Consider the following 18,185-nt stretch of genomic DNA (forward strand, 5'->3'; position numbering starts at 1 on the left):
CATTGAAATAATCATCATAAAGCTTATCTTCAAGTGCCATTCGATCAAATGCCGGCTTAAATTTTAATGCCGTATTCAACATGGAATATGTTGAATTCCACCTAGTGGGACAATCCAAAATCACACTTCCTCGACATTTAATCTTCTCTTGTTGCACACGAATTTGAAATGCTTGCATCCTAGCAGTGGAAGATCTCACATACTTCACCGCATTCCGAACACTAACTATACTCTGCTCTAATTCCTTCAACCATTCAGTAACGATCAAATTCAATATGTGTGCACAGCAATGAACATGCAAATAATCTCCATTCAACACTAAGCCATCATCCCTCCAAGTCTTCACTCTATCAATCAAGTACCTAAGAGCACCCTCATTTGGACTTGCATTGTCAACACTTACAGTAAACACTCGCTCGATACCCCAATCAATTAAACATTTTTCAAGTTGCTTACCAATGGTCTCCGATGAATGATCATTAACAGTGTTAAAACTGATAATCTTCCTATGTAAGTTCCAATCTCTATCAATAAAGTGAGCGGTGATGACCATGTAGCTAGCTGTTGTAATGGAAGTCCAAATATCCGTGGTCAAAGATACTCTCTGCTTATTCCCCGCTAATAAACTCTTCAACTTAACCTTTTCCTCCAAATACATCTCAAGAGTATCCCTACTAATGGTTCTTCGTGATGGGAGAAGATATCTCGGAGTTGCAACACTACAGAAATGCCTAAAACCCGCATTCTCCACAACAGAAAAAGGCAATTCATCAAGAACAATCATTTTCACGGTTGCCCGTCTACAAGCTTCTTGACTAAATCCCCTTGCTACAACTTCATCACTACCAACATCTTGAGTTAATATTGTTTGGTTTTTTTGCAAGTCCTTGAACTTTTGACATCTTTCACGATTATGAGTTCTCAAAGTGCTAGTCCCGTACCCGACCGTCCCACATTCAAATTCTTGACCACAGTAGTTGCATTTACACTTTGTATGATCATTTGGAACTCTAGTGAAATGTTGCCACACTGGTGATCTTGGAGCCATTTTTTTCCTTGGTAGTGGTGGTTTGGATGAGGATGACTTTTTTCGCTTGTTTCCACCAGTGACAATTGTTGCCGAATCATTTTCATTATCATTAACTTCAACTTCATGTTCCAAATCATCGGCTACACAATCAAGGTTGTCTTGAACTCTTGAATAATTAGACATCTAAAATAAATCAAATAAAAAGAAATAAGAAAAATGATTTATTTAATAATTTGAAGTATTGAATTGAATTAAGCACATTTGGATAATCTCAATCTACTTTCCCAAGCCATTACAGAAATGTTAAACATATCACTATTACTTGCACAAAATCCCAATTTACATACATGCCTAGAGATGTTCAGATATATGGTGCAATAGGTGCATTCCAGGAAAAATTAGTTATCTTTTAACTACATAAGTTCTGGCTAGTCACAGTTTACCCATCAAAGTTAGATATTGTAAGTGTTCACTGTTGCATATCAACTCATAGTAACAAGCTAATTTAAAAATCTATGATGCCATTGCGATGAAGATCATAATTTTTAGGCAACCAAGTCAATAAAAAAACAGTACATAAAAATATAAAATGGCAGGTCATGCTAAGCAAAGATGTCCGAAAGGAAACATTCTCATTTTTCTGTATCCAAATTCCGAATTCATATCAATATTCTCACAATATACAATTATACAACTATTTACATATCAATATTCTCAGTTTCTCACAATATACAATTACACAACTATTTTACTTGTACAATTCCACACTGCCAGCAACCGATATACACAATCACCAACACCTCCACAAATTTAACCCCACATAAGCTTCAATTCAAACACAGAGGCCACAACATAGATTAAACAAAATAACCTGCAGCAGTGAGGGGAAGGGCTGTGCTGCTACTGAGGGGCTGTGCGAGGAAGAGATCGTGAGGGGCTGAGCCGAACCGCACCGTGCACGCGCAGAGGGGGAAGATACTGCCGAGGGGTGGTACCGCCGTTGAGGAGTTGCGCCGTGAGGAGGGAGAGACGCGAGGGAGAGGCGCGAGGAAGAGATCGTGAGGGGCTGAGCCGAACTGCATCGTGCACGCGCAGAGGGGGAAGATACTGCCGAGGGGTGGTGCCGCCGTGAGGAGCTGCGCCGTGACGAGAGAGAGACGCGAGGGAGAGGCGTGAGGGAGAGAGGCAAGGGCAGCAGCAGTATGCAATCGTGATTTAGGCCTTAGGGTTTTGAGTTTTTGTTACTGAAATTGATTTTAAATTTATTATTTCACTTTAATTTTTAAATATTTTGTTAAATTGAACCAAACCGATTGGTTTTTCGGTTCGGTTCGGTTCGGCAAAAACCGAACCGTTTGCCCACCCCTAATTACAATGACGATTAAGGGACTTATTTGCTTGAAATGCAGAGAAAGAGTAAAGTGAACTGAGGGTTTTACTAATTCATTTTATCTTTTTTGTTTTTTCCCCTGTTACCGCGCTAGATAACCCTCGCGCGCGAAATGAATTTTTTATTTATTGCACATTATTTTCTATTATTTTAATTTTAAAAAATATTGTAGTTAATGACCTACTCAAGAAATTATTTATTATAATATTTTTATGTACAAATTTCATAAGCACCTATTTCATATTAAATTGAGTTAGCAAAAAAATTACAAAAAATAATTTTTAACAACATGCAATATATGAATGTTGTTATTTAAATAATAATTTATGCAACAGGCAATTCAATGTTGTCTTAATAACTAACGACAACATGCAAACTTTGAATGTTGTCATTACATACTTCTATACCACAACAAATGATTGCTCGCTGTGGTAAGGTTTTACACAACGATCACTTGTTGCATGTTGCTAAAACTTCATATTTACCAACATGCAGTTTATGATTGTTGTTAAATTATAAATTTAACAACATTCCATCTGTGCAAGTTGTTAAAATGATGTTGCCTTATCCCAATTTTCTTGTAGCATTATATACGTTCTTTCTAGATTCAATACGTTAATAGAGTTATAACAATAACTTTCATGTTGCCAAAATAAAAACACTCAGGAAGCCTTTTTCCTTTTTTTTTTTTTTTATAAATAGCATCTTGCTTTAAATAGAGCTTTAGTTCAAAGTTATAAGCCTAAACATAGTAAGCATTAAGTATGTTCTTCATCATGCTCTACAAATCCACAAATTAAGGAACCAACTAAGAAAAACAACACCTAATATATAAAGTAAATAATTAAAAAAATATTACTACAGAATGATCATATCATTCCTTCCTCTCAGAAGTACCCTTGTCCTCAAGGATAGATTTCACTGAAATAATTTGACCTCTTCTTCTCCAATTTATAATGAAATATAGTGACACTTTGAACCTCTCTTGAAGATCCTCTTTTAATTCCATAAAATTCGTCATCATTAATTTTGGCAGTTGATTGATAAATGATTTATGTGCCTAGGCATGTTTCAACTTTGCACTTGAAAATCTAAGCTATATCATTATGGTTTTGCTTAATGTCATCGCTGTTGTAAATATGTTATGTCATCAAATATAATAACTTTCTTTCTTCTTTTTATGTATTGACTCAAAAAAAAGTCGAAATTATAATTTTTGTAAAACTGCATTTATTGACAATTCATTGCATTTTTTTTAATAATATATTTATCACTATCAAGTATATAAAACAAAAGTACGCTAATTAATTTCAATAGCGATAACTCATAGTCTCACAGTCTCACAGTCGTAAATGAAAACGACCCGTCCGAAACTTCAAAGATGAGTCTTATTAATTTCAATAGGTTTTTTTGGTTGGTTTATTTTGACGGAGATTATTATGCGTCTCTAAACAATGTATTTTTCATACAAATAATCGATCTGCATGGAATTAAATTCATCCAAAAGTGATGTCTTAGGTTGTTGTCTTCCTATATCCAATACGCAAGCGCTCCCGCAACACAGCTGCATCGAACTAATTTTTCATTTACTTCAACAATTATCTTCTCCAACTCCAAATCTTCATTCGTTTATAAGAGTATCTCAAAGTCAAAATGGTTCACTTCTCCGCAAAATCCATTCATTCTAACCTGTATTGAACTTGGGAGGCAGACGAAGAGAATCAAATTGTTTCAAGAATCACCCTACTTTTCCCTTTTGTGAACTGATCACCATCAGAATGAAATGTTATACAAAGGGATTTAAGAACAGGCGAGCAATAGAGTAGAGAAGCCAAGACTGCAAGATCACCATCCTTACCTCTAATCTTAAGCTCTAAACGCTTGAGATTGCAAAATGTTTGTAAATGCCGCAATAATTTCTTTCCGGTTTTAAAAGATGCACAGACAAAAAGGCATATACTAAGTAATTAATCTGACAACAAGAATCTCAACATTCAAGACTCAACATGAGGCCGAACTGATATAGTAGATTATTTATAACTCCAATTCATACTAGGTTAATTATTAATCACATTAAGATGCATAAGTTAGGACTGTACAAGCAAATGGTAAAAATAATTCCCTAATTAGCTGCCAACCTTAAAGCATGTGCTGCAGAGGTCTAGAATCTTAATGTTAGAAAGCTTTCTAATGAACTTTGAAACTCTCTTACAATAGCGAGATCAAGAACTCCAAAGTGAAGATATGCTTCATCCAAATCGGATAATATGCCCACGTTACCATCATCTTTATCATGATGTGAAAAATTGGAAAAGAATTGCTTTCATTGATAGTACAATCGTGTCAGAATAAATTTTCAAGATTTGACCATTTGAGCAACCGCCGACTGCAGTTGTTGGGAATAATCTTTTTGCGTAGATGCAAGTTCTTCATCTTTGGGAAAAAAAATGAATCAGGAAACCGGGGTGCAAATCCATTATTAATCAGTTTCAACGTCAGCAAAGACTCGCGACGTTTAAAAAAGTAGGGTAACCAATGAATGTTTCTGAATTCATTTTAAAGATGAAGCTCTTGAAATCCGGCTGTTAAAGCGGCATTAATCCATGACTCAATTTGAGACGTACTACTACTTCCGGAACCTCAACGCCAAGGATCATTTTCTTCGCATTTTAGTTGATAGCTGATTATAGTAGAGTTGTCATGGTGAAGCAGAAATTGTAGACGAATTTCATGAAGCCTTCATGGTTTCGAAATCGATTGGTTAAAATTAATACAGGGATTACCAAAATAGGAAGTTGAAGAAATTGAAATGCTAAGACCGTGAATCTTAAGAGAGATTAAGAAATTAACACGTTTAGCTAAGATAATGAGAGAATACTTACAAAAAATTCCATAGCAAATAACGAAGTGAAACGGAGAAATGACGATATGGAAACGTAAAAGATTGGTAAACTAAGATTGCGTTTATTTTGTTGTTTGAAATCTAAATAGATTTTAATTTATTTAAGTCTAAAGTGTTCTAAAGAGAAATGTCTTAATTATATATTTGTTTTCTTTTTATAACATCTTAACAGAAAAATTTAAAAGCTAGTAGCTTAACTATCCTTTTAAGTGGTGCATATATTTATTCATCACAATTTACAAAATTAACAGTTGATCAGTTTGATAGCATTAAGAAAAATAATACTATCATTGTTTCTTAATTTAATTTTGTAATAAAAGATATAATTATAACATAAACTTTCATTATATAGTCAACACAGTTGTTTTAGTTTTGATTCATCACAATGGACATAATATGATTTGTACAATATTTTGGTTTGGTTATTAATGTTAACATGTGAATAAAAATTTAAGGCAATGAAAAAAAACAACTTCAAGGATAATGTCAAAATTTTAAGTTTATACATAATATTGGAAATACATGAATTGAAAGAGTATTTTGAGATTTAAAATTAAAATTTTCTATATAGATTTTAGACTTCAGATAAAAGTGGATTTTTTTTTCTATTTCTACTAAGATAATATTGTTTGACAATAAGTGATAAGTTGAGAAAATAAACAGCCCAAAAAAATAAATGTCTAAAAAAATTTTAAATTGAGGCTTCAGACAAAAAAATAAATAGCACTTGAGAGACATATAGTTTCTGAATATGAAAATATTATTAGTAATTTTGAAGGAAGAAAACTAGAGTTTTAGGCTCCTTTTTATAGTAATCATAAATATCGTGAATTTACCAAAATAGAAAATTCTAAAATATTATTCTATAATAAAATTCTTCTAGTCTAAATATGAAAAAAAAAATAAATGGCACCCGAATATGATATCTAGCAAGTAAAAAAAAAAAAGATAAAGATCATGAAAGTGATAAGAAAAATAGAAAAATAACTTATATTGCAAAATAATAAAAAAAGAAATGGAATTTTTGGCTCGACCATGGAGCTGAACACTAATAGTAGTTTTGGGTTAGTTCATCTCGTCACAAGTTTTGAAACAATATATTATATGTCCAAATACATAGATATCTATAATACAAGTTATGACCTCTGAAAAATACCCTGCTTATTCTATACAACCAAACTACATTAAGATATGTATCGAAAATGAAACTATCATAAGATTGTGGTGAGTGTTGGTTCAAATTTTTTGCAGTAAGCGCTTTGAAATTCCCAAACTGATTTTGCTTTATTTTTTAAAAATTAAGCATTTAGCGTTGGTTTTTTAATAAGCAAAATAGATATTGTATGGACTAATTAAGTCTGAGCTAGTTTGTAACAAACAATTTCCTTTTCTTTTAATTTTAAAGCCACAATTAATCAAAATTTAATATATCACGACAGCTTTTTTAAATAAAAAGTTGTGAGTATTATGTGTTACAACCTTTTTTTTAAGGGTAGTTGCATATATAATACTTCAAATAGTAAGAATTTTTGTAATATCTATTTGAAAAATCTTTTAAATTTCTACGGATTAAAATGACCTTGTGAGACAGTTGCGTCCCGTTGCATCATGTGTGGTTTAAAAGAGCAATAGTCAACCAAACAAAGACATTAAGTGGTCTTCAAACGTATCTCAAAGAATAGAAAATTCAGTAGTGAACTCACCAAAACTAATTGACACATGCAATGTTTTAGTGTCTCTAAACTTTGCCTAGTTGAGCAGGTGAGGGAACTTTGACAAAAAAGTCATGATTTTGGGGCCACGTACTATTAGTCTATAGGAAATTGAACAAGTGTTGGAAACTCATTGGATTATGAGCTGAAAGTCCTCAGATAATTAGAAGTAATTGGTGTTTTCCTATATCGTGCAACTTCCATTATTGGATGTCCGAAGAGTCCTAGCAGACTTAAAAATCCAAAGTAACAAAAATTTCCACACCACGAGGTCAAGATATAGAATTTTTGCAATACTTTTTGAATATTTTTACTGATGAATTTTATTATATTATTATTATTACTGATTTATGAATGGAGAAACAGGATTTTTATATTCAGCAAACATTTAGAATTTTTTTCTTACAGACTGATGAATGGAGAAACTTACGGTATTCAACATTTTTAGTTCTTTTGTCTTTCTCTTCAGCATTCAGTTGTCAAAAGCAGCTGACACCATAACCCCTGCATCAAGCTTCATCCGTGACGGCGAAAAGTTCGTTTCATCATCTGAAAGGTTTGAGCTAGGCTTCTTCTCTCCTCGAAAATCAAGGTACAGGTACCTGGGAATATGGTACAAGCAGATTCCGGATACAGTCGTGTGGGTTGCGAATAGAAATAGTCCAATCATTGAACCAAATGCAGCATTAACCATTAGCAACAATGGAAACCTTGTTATTCTAAACCTAACAAATGGCGCTATCTGGTCATCAAACACTTCTAGGAAAGCAGAAAATCCAGTAGCACAACTGTTAGATACTGGAAACCTTATTGTTAGGGATAATTTTAGTAGGAGTGCTTCTGAAGGAAGCTGTCTGTGGCAGAGCTTTGACTACCCATCGGACACTTTATTAGCAGGCATGAAGTTGGGTTGGGACTTAAAGAATGGCGTGGAACGATATTTAACTTCGTGGAGAAGTGCTGATGATCCATCCCCTGGAAACATTACTAACAGACTGGACATTCATGTGTTACCAGAATTAGGTCTTTACAATGGATCTCAAAAATTAAGCCGTAGTGGACCATGGAATGGAATTTTTTTTGGAGCTGCTCCTTCTTATGCCAGTATTCTTTCTGAACCAATTTTGGTGGACAATGAAGATGAAATATATTATAGTTATGAGTCCTACAACAATCCCATCATAGCGATATTAACGGTCAACCCATCAGGTACCGTCCAACGACTAATATGGCATGAGAGGAGCAATGGGTGGGCAGCTGTTCACTTAGCACCAACTTTATTTTGCCAATTTTATGGGCATTGTGGTGCTAATAGAGTTTGCAGCTACGAGAAGACACCTAATTGTGAGTGTTTGAAGGGATTTAAGCCCAAATCTCAGCACAACCAAACAAGGCCTGGATCATGTGTAAGAAGTGAATCAGCAGATTGCAAAAGTGGAGACCGGTTTATAATGGTCGATGATATTAAACTGCTGGACTTGCTGAATGTTTCGCTAAATAAGAGTATGAATCTTAAGGAATGTGAGGCTGAGTGCTTGAAAACCGTACTTGTAGGGCTTATGCTAATTCTGAAGTAACGGGGAGAGGCAGTGGCTGTTTGATGTGGTATGGGGACTTGATTGATACAACAAAGGCAAAATTTCACAACGGACAGCCTATGTACATACGTGTACCGGCATCATAACTAGGTACAATTATTGCATTATTCAAGTTGAGAGTGCAAAACTTATTCCTTCCTAGTCATAATAAGGCTTCATCCCAAACCTAGGAGTCTTCTTATTGAATGGCGATTCAAGTTATTTGGATCACTCCCGCTCTTTTGAAAAAATCAAACGAGGAATTTATTTTCTTTCCAAAGACTTTCTTTGACACTTGTTTTTGGATCTAGGGCACGAGAAGCTATTTTGGTTATTTGTCCTAGCTTTTCTTCCGGCGGTGCTTCTTACTACTTTATGCATATTCTTTCGATGGAGACGAAAACTCAAGGAAAAAGGTAACTCTTTTTCAAATGAATTTGTTGTAATGTTTTTGAACCTATGTGCAAAATTATATGCATACTCATTTTTATAAGTTGTCCTACAGAGACAAAGACAAGCCAAGATTTGTTACTGTTTGATATAAATATGAGCATTACAACCAGAGCAAATGAATTCTGCAAGGGAGATAAAACCGGAAGCCGTAAGAGTAGGGATTCTTTGCTTCCTTTCTTCAGCTTGGCCAGCGTCTCTGCAGCTACAAATAACTTCGGTGTAGAAAATAAGCTTGGAGAAGGTGGCTTTGGACCTGTTTACAAGGTAGAATTCTCTTCACATCAACTGCACTAATTGAAGTACTCTTTTGTAAAAATTTTGATGGAATACAAAAGCAGGGATGACTACTGAATGGACAAGAAGTGGCAGTTAAAAGACTGTCAAGTCAGTCGGGGCAAGGTCTAGAAGAGTTTAAAAATGAGATCAAACTTACAGCAAAACTCCAACACAGAAATCTTGTCAGACTCTTGGGTTGCTGTGTAGAGCAAGGAGAAAATGTTTTGATATATGAGTATTTGCCCAACAAAAGCTTGGACTCTTTCCTTTTCGGTATGTTATTTTAATCATCAGAAAATAACATTTTCAAGACTTTTTATCAACCGCATTTGTTCTAACATGTATCATTTAGAATGACAAATGCTTCTCATGTAATGTTTTGATTTTTTGTAGATACAACCAAAGAAGGTCTATTAGGTTGGGGAGCACGTATTAGAATCATTGAAGGTATTGCTCAAGGGCTTCTCTATCTTCATCAATATTCCAGACTAAGAGTTATTCACAGAGATCTTAAGCCAAGTAATATTCTCTTAGATAGTAATATGATACCCAAAATATCAGATTTTGGCTTGGCCAGGATGTTTGGTGGTGATGAATTGCAATCAAATACGAAACGGATAGTTGGAACTTAGTAAGTAATTTTCAACTCCTGAGACTATTAATGTCATGGGCTTGTATGTATTAATAAATGATCCTTCCTAGATGATTAACTATTTGATGCAACAATGAATTTCAGTGGTTATATGTCTCCTGAGTATGCTATACATGGCTTCTTCTCTATCAAATCCGATGTGTTTAGCTTTGGAGTGTTGCTTTTGGAAACACTTAGTAGCAAGAGGAGCACAAGATTCTTCAATACTAATTCCCTCACACTTCTTGGCCATGTAAGTAAAATAAAATTTTCTCACTTCGATTTTATTCTTTTTAAATTATTATTTTTAACATATTATCATAAGTGGAATTTAGTAGTAATCGTAAGTGAACTAAATTTTAATCATTGAATTGGACAAAGTAATCCAATATCATTACAACGAAGCATTTGAATGTTCTATTTTTCTCCAGGCTTGGAATCTGTGGAAGGATGACAGATCTTGGGAACTGATGGATCCGAAATTGCAATGTGAAGCATCATATCCAATAGTCATGAAGAGATACATTAACGTAGCCCTTCTTTGTGTTCAAGAGAATGCTGCAGATAGGCCGACAATGTCAGAAGTTATCTCAATGCTTACCAATGAGTTTGTTAATTTACCTTCTCCACAACAGCCTGGTTTTTCAAGCCTGAAAAAATCAGTTGAGACTGTAGCTCGTTCAATGAACCGCTTAACACTTTCAGTGATGGATGCGCGATAGTTGAGCCTCACAATTCATGTGCTCTAGTTTCTGTCTAAAGGTGTAAACTCCCTAGGAGGATATATATATATATATAGAGTCATGTTCAGGTTTGCACGTCTGGATTTGAATTATCTATATTACTATGATTTTCACGTAATGGAATTTTTAATACGAAGTCCGCTTATCTTTCTCTCAATAACCAGTTTAGTTGTGAGGTGAGTAAGGATTGGCAGCTCATTTGGCATTGGAAAGGACCACACCGAATCAGGGTATTTCTTTGGTTCTTAATGCATGGTAAAATAAAAACAAAAGATGAGCTATTTAGAAGACATATTCATAACTATTCGATATGTGATATTTGTGGCTATGATACGGAGAATATTCTACATGCACTTCGTGACTGTATCTCCGCAAAAAGGATATGGTCCTCTTTAAGTCCAATTAATATCAAAGCTGATTTCCTTTCTAATAATCTCAGAGGATGGCTCTTAAATAATCTAGCGGGCGGGAAGAGGTTTGAGATGATTGAGAATTGGTCATTGATATTTGGGGTTACCGTATGGAAGATTTGGTACTGGCGGAATCAGCTTCTTTTTGCCAACGTTTCCCCTTGCCGCCTTTATGTTGTGTCGGAAATCAAAGCATGGGTGCATGAGATACAACAGACCTTTAAAGCTACTCTGCCTGAGAGGCAGTGCAAGGTTTTGGTGGGAATCGGTTGGACTGCTCTCACATGGCCTCTTTTCCGCTTAAATACTGATGGCTCAAGAGGGGTTAATGGTGCAGCTAGTGCAGGTGGATTAATTCCTGACGCAAATGGAAATTGGGTTCGGGGTTTTGGGATGAATATTGGATTTTGCTCCATTAGTATGGCCGAACTATGGGGGCTTTACCAAGGACTTTACCTAGCGTGGCATCATGGCATTCGTTTCTTAGGAGTAGAGGTTGGCAGCCGTTGCATCATTCATATGTTGGAGTCAAGAGATCAAAGTCCGAATATGCACACACCCTTAATAAACTCGATTAAGAACCTCCTGAAGAGGGATTGGCATATTTCAATTCGGCATATCTATCGGGAAGCTAATTTTGCAGCTGATTTTTTGGCTAAGAAAGCAGGCTCCCTGGCTCTCGGTTTCCACGCTTTTCAGGAACCTCCAGCAGGCCTTGGCCCTTGGCTTTGTTACGATATGTATGAATCGATGATTTTCCGGTCTGTTGTTCCTTAGCTTGGCTAAGCCCTTTTCTACCAAAAAACTATGATTTTTAGAGCACCTTTAGGATCACTTTTGATTGTCAAATGATCTCTTATTTGATAATTCAGCATCCAAAGATTGCTTGATTAACTCACTATGAAAGTGATTATCAGATAATCTAATTTTAAAAAACTGGATTTTTTACTGATTTCTAAAATCTGATTATTTGATAATCATATTTTCTAATAAAATACCTAAAGTACCCTCACTTAAAATAGTTATTGACAAGAACACCCTTTCAACTTACGTATATAATAAATAATATTTTATTTTTTGAAACTAAATAAATATAAATCAGTTGCTAGAATGTTGCATAATCGTCATCATCGGCTCTACTAGAAACAAAAGTTCGCTGACAACATCACATTTGGATCCAATATCACACATAGGAAAAATAAAATGATTTAAATGGGGAATAAAATAGAACCCAATAAATTAATACTCGATAAATTGATAACTTCAATTAAATAATAGTCTTTATCAGTCCTGATTTGGTACTGAAAGAATTCTTAAGGAGTCAATAGACCTTACCTTTTCGAATTATGCAGCGGAATAAACAAGCGTTGGATAACGTCACCAATCGGAAAGAAATCACGAACGGAAATCTTCCTCAAATCACAGTGTATTTGCCTTTTCCAGATTGTTCAATGCTCTTGTTTTTAATCTTTGCTTTCACCCACACACACACACTTTGCTGTTTTTTCTTTTTCGAAATGAATCGTTAACTTTTCTTTTCTTTTTCCAGCAGCAGTTTTTGATATATACAACGGTTGGGAAGTTGATTTGTGTTCAACTTCCCTCTCTCAAACGTGCATGGTAACCAACAAGTGCTTACCATGTGCGGGTCGGGTTGGGTCGGCCCATCTTGGGCGCCCACCCGTCCAACATCTCCCACTCGTACATGATGGGACGAGATCAAAACAGCAGAGCAGTGAACAAAGAAACAATGAACAACCACATATTTCCAATCATACAGGCAAATATACCGTGTGACCATAAACATATCCAAAAACCCATTCGGGGAGCCAAAGACATATCTCAATTGCTAACCCAGGCAAGAGATGTCTTAATTGCAATCATATGCAAGAGAACTAAACATATGTTCATTGTATCCCAGATTTAATTTACTTTAATACTCAAACATACTAAATCCCCTCAGTATGCTAGAATTGCGCAATCTCTTTATGTATTCACAATTGTAATATCACAAAGATATTAAACAATTGGTCGACCAGTGAATTACATAATAGAAAAAATTAAATCTTCCCATCACACTTTTGTCTATCAATCCAGAATAGTTTCTTTCTTAGTCATGTTTCATAGACCGAATCATGTCAAGGTCGTAGATAACATGCTAAAGTAGCAGACACCAGTCTAAAATCTCATAAACATAGTTGATAGTCATAGGGATACCACAATTGACTTATAAAAAAATCATATGGAATTTACACAATGAGGAAGAAGGGAGATTCCCTCATTTTCCATTTTGGTCACCAAGCACGCGCGGTATGATACACACGTTATAGTGAATCTTCCATTTCAGGGAGTATGTCTCATTAATCCAATTCACTGTACAGATCTTAGTCCAGTCGTTCTTCTACAGCGTCTGACCTGAGTTCTTAAAGTGAACGCTTTCTTTTAGCGTCCAAATAAGATCTCACATCTGGCTTTAATCAGGTCTCTATGAGGGTGGGGTACATCATAGTCGGTCAACGAGAAAATATCGTATATGACCTCATTTTGACTTCAGTCAATGCGACAAAATTTGTAAAATATTTCTTTATTCTTTGGCTCTTAGACAAAACACATTATCTCATTATTCTACAATGGCGGGAATGAATTAAAGATGAAAACAATGCAAATGAAACGCTTAAGTCTTTGGATTCACACTCAATATTCACCATGGGCATAATATTTCATTTTTAGTTCCAATTAATTCATGAGGGGGGCTATTTTTACTCCTTATAATCATCACTCTAATAAATATGGTATCAAACACTTAGTATGTCAGACGTACTGATCTTCCACTAAATGTGGTGTCAAGAACATGTTGTGCCAGACAATAATAATCCTTTTGTCGACAATGTGGCAACACCATCCACTAAATAGTTTAGCTACACTCTTTGTCGACAATGAGTCAAGACGACCCACAAAATATTTGAGGAAAATTTTCTCTCTAATTAATATGGTGCTAAGTACTCATTGTGCTAAATAGTAATGATATTTCACTAGGGAGCCGGTATATCATGCAAAATCTAGACAAAATACATTGTCTGTCGTCAGTGAGTTAAAACAACCACATAAATTAGAGAGAAAAAGAGAATAAACTTACCTAATTAAGCTCATAGATCATGTTAAGCCTTCACCTTTAATCTAAACTTGAAAATAAACTAGCCACTTATAATTGAACTAGGGATAAAATGATAATTTTATTAAAATACACAGAAAATATAAGATAGAGAGAGAATTACAAAAAATGGAGCTAAAAATGGATTCAGGAGTGTGAAATTAAGGGGGAACCCTCTATTTATAGATACAATAAATAAATCATGGCCATTGAATGAAAACAATTCGGACGCTTAAGATTGCACCACGTGGCAAGATTTGACTGGTTGGAACACATCATCAGTCAACACCACATCAACATTTCGATCCAATAAGATGCTGCCATATTATCGGTTAATGTCACATCAGTATTTTGGTCCAATAGCATTCTGCCACATCATCAGTCAATGCCCCATCATTGGTCTAATAGGATGTTACCACATCATCGATTAATGTCACGCCATCGTACTGTATATGTAAACAGTACTGTACTAGTGAATAGTACCGTATATGTGAACAATACCGTATGCTTGAACAATACTAAATATATTTTTATGCTTCTCTTAAGGTTTTCAACCGTTCTGAGTTAAAAAATACTATTTATTTCGCTGTTCGACTTCTCGTTAGTCATGAAATGGCCAAAATATCCCTTAAATATATAAAATACTTAAATTATAATAAAACACACATAATAAAAGTTTAGAGGATTTAAACACATAAAAGTAAAAATGTTAGTGATACTTGGAGTATAAAATGACAATTTTACTATGTATAAATATGCATTCTCCAATACTCAACATAAACTCTCTAAATTTTTTTATTTTTGGGATGGGTTACAAATGAATAATTCATCTCTATTTATAGGCAGAGGTTTACCAACATGCAGCAAAAGAGCCATAAAAAAATTACAGCAAAAGTCTTGGATTTCAGCATCGAATTGAAAACAATTGCCACTAATTTTAAAAAGTAATTTGCCACAAATTCTGACAAAGCAATCAGCCACCAATGTTGACTTTTCAATAATTTTCCACCTCAGTGAAGATTTGTCCAAATTTAAATTGGCTACCAATAAACCAATATTTCCAAAATAATCCTTTGTTAAGGATCCAAAACGGTCGTGTCGCTTAAACTGCCTATGTACATAGCCATTAGGATCAAGTCGACTGTAGTTCACAATTCTTAAAAGGAAATGCCTTCACAAACTATCCTATACTTATATTAGAGAATCCACATCATTGTAAGCAAATGAATTTTACTCGGATCTATTAACCATGCTCACTGCTTGAGATACATCAGGCCTTCTACACATCATCATATCCATAAGTCTACCCATAGCACAAGCTTATGAAACATAAGCCATATCTTTATGCTTCACTCGAGGAGAATAACATGAAGAAGAGTTTATGAGCTAGAGGATTACAAACCAGTTTAGTCATTGCCATTAGTAATAAACATTTCAAGCACCTCTTTAAAATAGACCCTTGAGTCAACTACATGCTCCATTCTTTCTGTCCTGACGAAATTTCCTACCTAAGTATTCTCTTATGCATCATCAAAGTCTTTCATCCCTAACTTAGAAGCCACCTACTTATTCAATTTTATCTCTGTTCTTCAAAGCCATAAGCCTTTCGTCGATATAGAGTACCAAATGGATGAAAGCTCCATCTTGTAGTCTTTTAAAGTAAAAACAGTGATTGTGCTCACTTTTGGTGAATTTTGCCTTTGATTAAATCTCTTGCACTTTTGTCTTTCTTCTATTTCTGTTTGTACAAAGATTTAACCATCCTACACACATGATTCTCTTTTCAACAATCTTAAAACTGCAAAATTGAGTCATTTAGATCTCCTCTTCCACATTTCCATGTAAGAATACTGTCTTAACATTTAATTGAGCCAACTCTAACTCATATTTAAAAATTAAGGTAATTCGAACATAAATAGAAGTATTTTTTCACAACTGGAGAGAAAATGCTCAAATCTTTTTGTTATGAGCCTTACATTATAATGAAGAGTTGCTTGTTTTCGAGATCTTTACTTTTTGGTGTAGCCCTATTTAATGCCAATAGATCTCAATCCTTTAGGTAACTCTATGAGTTCCCAAGTCTAATTTTCATGAAGAGACTTTACCTTTTCCTGTTTGGTTAACTTCCACTGACCACCTTCACTGTTGCACACTCTTTCATTGAAAGTGTTGGGGATGTCATAATCAATAACTAGAAGTGCAAAGGCTACCACCATGCAAGCCATCCAGGTTTCTTTTCTTGGTCTCCTTGTTGCTATTATCTTTATCTACATCACCAATTGTTTATTCCTCTTGTGAAACATCAAATGAAACAACATTTTCTTCAACTCTTGGTGTTATTTTCAAAGTTGAAGTCTTCTATGATGTAGAACAATCTGGTCAAATAAAGTTGTATCAAATTTTACCTATTGCAATATCTTATTGGCTTCACTTGCTGAAAACTAGAAACTTTCACATTGAAGCTTCATAAAAAATGACATCTCTGCAATACACAAACTTTTTATCTTTAAGAACTCAAAGCTCTATTTTTGAATCCTGCAAAGATAAGATACAAACGGAATCATAGTCTTGTACATGCTTTCCAGACCAAATCTCTAAAAATGATTAACATCTGATTACAGTAGATTACAAATCTAATTTTTTATGTGACTTGCATAGCTTACTGCATCAATTTGAACCCTCTTATCCAAACCAGCATTTGATAAGATACATTGTACATTCTCTATGATCTATACGGTCAGCCACACTGGTATTTCTTATCATGAAATTCTAATCTTAAACTTTTATTGTGGCATACTAGCAATAATAGATCATAAGTATATCATTTCATATTAGTACACAATACTTTAATCTTTCTACCAGGTTGATCTTTCATTAGTTTCATTTATTTCATGAACATTTCTAGAGCCTCATCCTATGCTCGTATAATGTATACCCACATATGTCTAGAGAAACAAATGAAACTCCATAATGGCTACCAATTGATGTAGTCTTTGTTGGTTCCCATACATTGTTGTAAACATTCAAGGATCTCATGAGTATTGTGATTAGCCGTGCCAAGCTTGACTCTTGTTTTCTTACCTATCAAATAATCTCACGGAACTCTTTTTTTGTAAGTTCTAGCACCTTTTAGAAGTCCATGCCTCATCTCAGTTTGTAAAGACTTCTCTCATGTATATGCCTTAGTTATACGTGCTGTAGCTCGGTGGTGTCACTGTGCGCCAAATAATGTTCACATCATCACTTGTACTTCATTTCCAATAATATGAGTTGTAACGCTAGACCTCTTTATAATCTTGATTGTCCTATACGTGAACTTCATTATACCATCTTCGATGGTAACTCTATAGCCTTAGCTTCCAAAGCACCTATGAAAAATTAGAAACTTTTTTATAGAGGCGATATACTTAATTTCTTCCAATTTTCTGACCACTCTGTTGAACGTCTTGACTCGAGATGTTCCTATCCTCATTTTTACGACAAGGTTGATCACTCTTCATCACAACTATACTTGATTCATTGTCATTAAAATCTACTAATAATTCCTTACAGGAACGTAAATGATAGGTCGCTCTGGTGTCAAGTATCCACTTGTTCAAACTTTCTACATGCGCCATAAGCGTAATACTCAATGAATAGTCAGTCTCATATGCCATGTTTGTTGTTGTTGGTTACATCCCATCTTTCCTCTAAGCTTTTGGGCAAACTTTCCTACTTGAGAGATCAATACATATGGAAAGAGTACCAGAAAAGTTTTCAGGAAAGACTAAAGGGGTCACATCAATCCCACTTAAAACCTAGACTCTTTAGGCTTTTATTGCTTTCGTGACAGAACTTTCCTAGACATGCACAAATCCACACCACTACAAAAGTAACTAATTTTCCCAGGTATAAATTGTTGGATCCACCG

At 34.7% G+C, this 18,185-nt stretch overlaps 1 pseudogene; it reads left to right on the forward strand.

Annotated features, from left to right (window-relative positions):
• The first annotated feature begins 7,450 nt into the window (after nt 1-7,450).
• Nucleotides 7,451-17,790, forward strand: LOC112498579 (G-type lectin S-receptor-like serine/threonine-protein kinase At4g27290; annotated as a pseudogene).
• The last annotated feature ends 395 nt before the right edge of the window (nt 17,791-18,185 follow it).

Source organism: Citrus sinensis, chromosome 9 (genome assembly GCF_022201045.2).
Source record: "Citrus sinensis cultivar Valencia sweet orange chromosome 9, DVS_A1.0, whole genome shotgun sequence".
Lineage (NCBI taxonomy): Eukaryota > Viridiplantae > Streptophyta > Magnoliopsida > Sapindales > Rutaceae > Citrus > Citrus sinensis.